Here is a 7,040-nt window from a genome sequence, read left to right on the forward strand (position 1 = left end):
GAGCTTTCCTGTCATCTACACTATGTGTGTTGTCTGGAGTGTTGAACAAATTTGAGTTCGTAAGTTGTACTCTATCCTTGTATGGTAAATAAGATTTCGAATGTGTGCCACTACAAACTGAGATGATAATGCTGTACAATTTTAAATGGTAGCAGTTTCTGTATGCAGTAGGCTGAAATATTTTGATGAACTGCTTAATTTTTGGATTTTATTTTTTAAGTTGTATAATTTATTTTCTTGCAAAATAAAAATGTAATATAAAAGCTTTCACCTATCCAGAAAATGTTGATGTTCTACTGTTAAATAGTTTCAAAAGTTTTAAATAGCAATAGATATATATTTCATAATAAAATAGTAAACCTCAGGCAGACTTAAGAATGAGAAATATGAAAAGTAACTCATTGCTTTTAAATTTCAAATTCTAGTTTAAAATGGAAGCTTTTGAGAAGTTTCCTGCTAGCTCAGTGTTAAGGACCCAGCATTGTCACTGCTGACTGGTTACTGCTATGGCTTAAAAAAAAGGAAAAGGCTATCATGAATGTAGCTTTTCCATTGATGATAGTATACATAGGGTTATCATGCCTGGAAGAATTCAAAATTTTCAAACCCTAAAGTGATTAATGCATTCTTTCATCAGTTTAGATAGGCCATGTCATAACCAAAATTTAAATTTTATATCTCCAGGTTAAGGATCCTGCATTGTCACTGCTATGGCCTGGGTTTGGTCCCTGGCTCTGGAACTTCCAGATGACAAAGATGTGGTAAAAAAAAAAAAAAAAAAAGTAAAAAAATATAAAACAAATTATGTCATGTTTTGTATGTATTTGAAGTTTTGTGAAATGTTTAAATTTCAAAGCTAGAGATAGCTTAGTCATAAGGTTATGAAGATGGATTGTGTCTTAGTCTTTGTAACAAAGTACCATAGAGTGGATGGCTTAGAAACCAACAGAAACTTTTGGTTTTAGAGGCTCAAATCTGAGACCTGCGTGCTAGCATGGTTGGTTCTGATGAGGAATCTCTTTCATATTGCCAACTGCTAACTTCTCCAACCCTCACTTGGCAGAAGAGGCTTTAGAGAGCTCTCAGGGTCTTCTTTATAGAGGACTAGTCCAATTCCCAAGGGCTCCAGCTAATTACCTTCTAGAGCAAAGGCTCCACCTCCCAATAACATCCCGCTGGAAATTAGGTTTCAACATAGAACTTTTGGAGAGATACAAATTCAGCCCATAGCGCTTCATATGATCTTAAACTCAACATTGGACTTTGGTTTTTGTTTTTGTCTTTTTGTTTGTTTGTTTTGTCTTTTTGCCTTTTTCTGGGACCACTCCCACTTCTGGCATATGGAGGTTCCCAGGCTAGGGGCTAATCTAGTCATCTTCACCTAAACTCAGTCAAATTCAGTTATCTTTTCATAAATGTGTGGTTAAAGGCTTGTCACTTCCAGGACTGTTCCCTTCACCCCTTCTCTCCTGGGCTTCATACGGTCTGGTGGGCCTCATGCCCACAAGGAAAGGCCTCATGACATGTATGTGAAACTCAGTTTCCCCAGCTCCAGTTCAGCTGACTTATGTACCCTTCACAGCTGCAACAGGAAATCTACCATTTAGCTGTTTGGGGGGCTTTGGGAGTCGTGGGTATTTTCTGTGAGGCTACTTTCGGCTCCTCACACCCAAACACCCTAAGCAACCACCTCAATCTTCTATTTAATCCCAAGCGCTCATGTGGGCTTTTTCAGACAAGCTGGTTTGAAACAGGGAACGGAGATCTACTCTCCCTCGTAACTGAATTTATCCTGTGTTTGTGGGGGCGGGGGGTGTGCTTATGCTCCTCTCTCTTGGAGTAGTAGCACCTCCTTGGTATCTGGTAAGAGAGTATTTGACCCTATAAGGTCAAACTAAGACTGTTAAGGTGCTTATTCAAGTCTGCAGAAGGGGGATCCTTAAACTCCTGCCCTTGTCTGAACCTGAATGCAGGCCTCATCCCATCCCTCACCCACTGACCTGAGGCAAATCTCTAGTCTCCACTGGTCAAGCAAGCCTGCCTCATTCTTACGGCTTTCTTGAGCAACTATTAACTCACATTGATCTCCCAAAGTTTCCTAGGCTTCCCTCTCTCTCTTATGGGAAGTCCCTTCTTGGGACTTTCGCAACTACCTGTGTAAATCCTATTCTATCCCTATCAGTTCTATTGTCAAGTACTCCCTTGGCTGGGTTGCAGGAGGGGACAGGGATCAGGGGCTTGTCTCAGGAACACTCATCAGTGGCTAATCCTCCAGCTTTCTCTCCAGCTCTAGCCTTTCTCTCTTGAGTTCTACTTAACTTGGGTAGGGGTAGAAAAAATGAATTTTCACATCTTTCTTGTCTTTTACCTGAGCTGTAACTCTAGAATTTTAGAATAGGAGTTCCTGCTGTGGCACAGTGCATTAAGAATCTGACTGCAGGGAGTTCCCATAGTGGGAATCCATAAGGATGCAGGCTCAATCTCTGGCTTTGCTCAGTGGGTTGAGGATCTGCCATTGCTGTGAGCTGTAGTGTAGGTTGCAGATGTGACTGGGATCTTTGGTTGCTGTGGCTATGGCATAGGCTGGCAGCTCTAACTCTGATTCGACCCCTAGCTGAGAACTTCCATGTGCTGCACGTGTGGCCCTCAAATGTAAAATAATAATAATAAAAGACAAAAAGAATCTGACTGCAGGCGTTCCATCGTGACTTCGCAGTATCAAACCCTATTAATACTGATTCAATCCCTGTCCTCATTCAGTGGGTTAAGGGTTCCACATTGTAGACTCAGCTTGGGTCTGGCATTGCTGTGACTGTGGCTCCGATTGACCCCTAGCCTGGGAACTTCCATATGTCACAGGTGCAGCCCTAAAAAGACAAAGAAGAATCTGACTGAAGCAGCTCAAGTCTCTGTGGAGGCACATAGGTTTGATTCCTGGCTGGAATTTCCATATGCTGTGGGTGTGGCCAAAAAAAGAGAATTTTGGAATTAAAAAATGTAGTGTCTGTAAGGACGGCAGAAAGGATGAGACCCGAGTTCAGGCATAAAAGACTTTATTAGCGGGGTATACTGTCAGGCTGACTCACAAGGGGAGGTCAACAGTCAGCCACTCGAGGAGGGAGGTTATATGTGGGAGCCAAGAAAGGGGGTTTCTGTGCAGAAGCCAATTGGCCATTTCTTATGTAAATAGGGTGAAAAGGAACAGACCAATCAGTTTGGGAGGATTGTTTGTTAGTAGGATATGAACAGAAGTTTAGACATTTTCCTGGGTGAGGTAGTCTTTAAGATTGGGTCGCATGATTTTGGGAAGACAGTCATGTCTCTCCAGGAGCTAGGTGAGAGCCTAGAGCTAAGTCTGGTTTTTCCCGGGACAAACCTAACAGGGTCCCTGTTAGAACAGCAGGGAAGAGGGAGGAAGAGGCCGGAGCAATGAGATTGAAAGCAGGATTTATTGACCAACAGAGAGGTCAGGAGCTCTGAGTAAGGAAGACTCTGGCTCAACTCTCCCCTCCCCCCCGCAGGGGAGTGCTTTTTTTTTTTTTTTATAGAAGGTGGTTTTGTTTGTTCTAGGAAACTCAATCCGTTACATGGTCCTGTTTGATAATAAGGAGTCTGCAAGTCTGGATTGTGCTGGCTTCTGCTGATTTTTTGTCCTTTTTAGGCCTTGTTTTGTTTCCCACCTAAGAGTCCTTTTTTAGGGCCACGCATGCTAGTCAGGCTCTTAACCTACTGAGCCACCACAAGAACTCAGTGTAATGTCCTGTTGCTTGTTGGCTTTGGTTCTGCTTCTCCTCAGCATGGTTATGGCCTCACATCCTGGGTGTGGATTATCACAGATGTATAGAGAAATGGAGGCAGAGGGTGCCTGTCACAGCTCACAGCATAACCTGGCTCCCTGCTACCTTTCTTTGTAGAATTCTTGCTCCAACTAATTTGGTTGCGTCCTCTTCCTCCAATTAGATGGTAGTGTTCCCCAAGTTTCTATGGACTCCTCTTTGTGGAATTTCATCTATTTAGTACCTTCAATAATTACCTTCCCAGAGTTCCCGTAGTGGCTCAGTGGTAACGAACCTGACTAGTATTCAAACTGACAGCATTAATGGCCTGAACATAGCCAAAACTCAGATTGGGACTTGAACCCGGCCAAAACCCAGAATGGGACTTGAACTCGCATGCTGGGACTCGAACCCAGCCTAGACCCAAACTGAGACTTGAACCCACAGTTTTAAATTAGAATGACTCACCCGGTGTCTAGACTTACTAAGGTTCAGGTTCTTCATGCCTCTGAACAGAAGGAAATAAAAGTGATAGGCAAGAAATAGATTTATTAAGATAGGATGCTTGTGAGAGATGCAAGTGGGAGGCAAGGAGTCTCTGCCCCCAGGGTCAGGTGGGCTACAGTTATATCATCCAAGGGGAGTAGGGGTTGGGAAAGTAGCTCCTCCTTAGTATCTGGTAAGGTGTGATTCAAATCTGCAGAAGGAGGGTCCTCAAATTCCTGCCCCAGGCCTGAATCTGAACACAGGCCTCATGCCACCCCTGACCCAATGACCTGAGCAATTCCCTCGTGCCTTCACTAGTCAAACAAGCCTGCTTTGTTCTGATGGCTTTCTTGAGCAATTATTAACTTACAGTGTCCCCCTTGGTTTCCCTCTCTATCTATGATCCTTTATTGGGACCTCTACAACTACCTGTGCCTACTCCATCCCTCTCAGTATCCATGAGGATGAAGATTAGATTCCTGGCCTTGCTCAGTGGGTTAAAAGATCCTGTGTGGCTGTGGCTGTGGCATAGGCCAGCAAATACAGCTCTGATTGGACCCCGAGCTGGGAACTTCCATATGCTGTGGGTGCAGCCCTAAAAAGAAAAATTAAATTTTTAAAAGTCCAATTACCTCCCTGCCCTAACTCCAAAATATATGCTTTAATCTGGAAATTTTTCCCAAGTAAATTTTTTTTTTTTTTGGGTCTTTTTGCCATTTCTGCAACTCCCTCGGCATATGGAGGTTCTCAGGCTAGGGGGCTAATCAGAGCTGTAGATGCCGGCCTATGCCAGAGCCACAGCAAGGCAGGATCCGAGCCACGTCTGCGACCTACACCACAGCTCAGGGCAATGCCGGATCCTTAACCCACTGAGCAGGGCCAGGGATCAAACCCGCAACCTCATGGTTCCTTGTTGGATTTGTTAACCACTGCGCCACGACGGGAACTCCAGCAAGTAAATTTTTTTTGATGAATGTAAATAAAGATCAGAATAAGGCGTCTAGACTGCCCCACATGCAAGACACTCAATTGCCACAATTATCCTCCTTGTAGTAAATGTCCCTATTTTCTTAAAAATTTTTGACTTTTCAAATTCCTAGGTTCTTATGAAATTATTAGTGTCAACTGAAAAAAAATGCAAAACCTGAAAGCTGAGAGTTAAGTTTTATTTGGGGTGAAACTGAAACTGACAGTATTAACGGCCTGAACCTAGCCAGAACACAGATTGGGACTTGAACCCAGAGTAATTCCAGATGGGGACTCAAACCTAAGGTTTTAAATTAGAATCAATCACCCTATGTCTGGATTCACTGAGGTTCAGGATCTTCATGTCGCCATGCAGAAGGAATTCAGCGAGAGACAAAGTGATAGGCAAGAAATACAGTTATTAGAATAGGACGCTTGTGAGAGATGCAAGCAGCCAGGCAAGGAGGCTCTGCCCTGAGGATCTGGTGGGTTAGTTTTGTCATCCAAGGGGAGTCAGGGTTGGACAAGCCTGCCCTTTCCTTTCCGGGAGTAGCAGCTGCTCCTTGGTATCAGGTAAGGTGTGTGTTCAAATCAGCAGAAGGGAAGGTCCTCAAACTCCAGCCCTTGGTCTGAATCTGAATGCAGGCCTCATCCCGTCTCCCATCCAATGACCAGAGGCAATTTTCGCACTTCTACTAGTCAGGCAAGCCTGCCTTGTTCTGATGACTTTTCTGAGCAATTTATTAACTTACAGTGATCTCCCAATGTTCCCTAAATTTCCCTGGTTATCTGTGGTCCTTGCTGGGACTTCTAAAACCACCTGTGCCTACTCCATCCCTGTCAAAATTAGGACTTAAATCCAGGAGGCAGCATTTGAGGTAGCCGTGAGAAACTTCTCAGAGGAGGAAGCTAGAATATGAGTTTTTGCCACAAAGGGAAGGTAGTAGGAACAAAACATTTACAGACAACCAGATTTACCTGAAGAGATTTACAGAAAACCAGTTTCTATGGGAAGATGTAAGTGTCCGGGCTTACTGGAATCACTTCTTTGATATGCACCTCAGCGGTGGGTCAGTCTTCTCTGTTTCTTTCCTAGGTTCTGCTGGGGACATGGCTTGGATTGTCAATGTCGAAAAATGAAACACATGAGCACAGGGAGATCTTGACAAGGATCTTTACTTCTGCGGAAGGGCGCGCGCGCGTGTGCTCAAAAAGCCCGCGCACTGAACAAAGGACCCTCCCTTGTTTAATCCCTAATGCAGGTGACCTATCTGCTCCCTTCCCATTGGTCAGGTTCAGGTGCACTTTCTTCCCAGTTGGCTAATTGAAACGAATTGTTGCTGGGAAAAGAGTAAAGAGGAAGGGGATCTCAGGGGGTGTTTCATTGGAAACTGGAGCAAAATAAAGTAACCAAGATTTCCTTTGATAGAAAAGATGTTATGTTACTTTCCACAGTTCCCTCAAGGCTCACTGGTCCACTCTTGGGAGTGGCTGTTCTCACAGCTGACCATGATATCTTTAGTTTTGTCCACTTAACTACAGCTCAGGCAGTATTTCAGAGCTAAACTGATAGCTCTGAAATACTTCCCCAAAGAGGATAGGGGGAATATCAAGTTATAAATCATGAAGGTGAAGGGGGAGGTGCATGCAGCCATGCACACGTTTTACAGACGTTTGCTGCTGGTGTCATGAAAGTTACTACTAGTCACAGGCATCAGTCGTCATTAAAGGATTTTAATGTTTTCCTAGATATGAGGAGTTGTAAGACTTGGGGTCATAAAATCTCCTAAAATATGTAACTATCTGAAGACT

The sequence above is a fragment of the Phacochoerus africanus genome, chromosome 11, assembly GCF_016906955.1.
Source record: "Phacochoerus africanus isolate WHEZ1 chromosome 11, ROS_Pafr_v1, whole genome shotgun sequence".
Taxonomy (NCBI): Eukaryota; Metazoa; Chordata; class Mammalia; order Artiodactyla; family Suidae; genus Phacochoerus; species Phacochoerus africanus.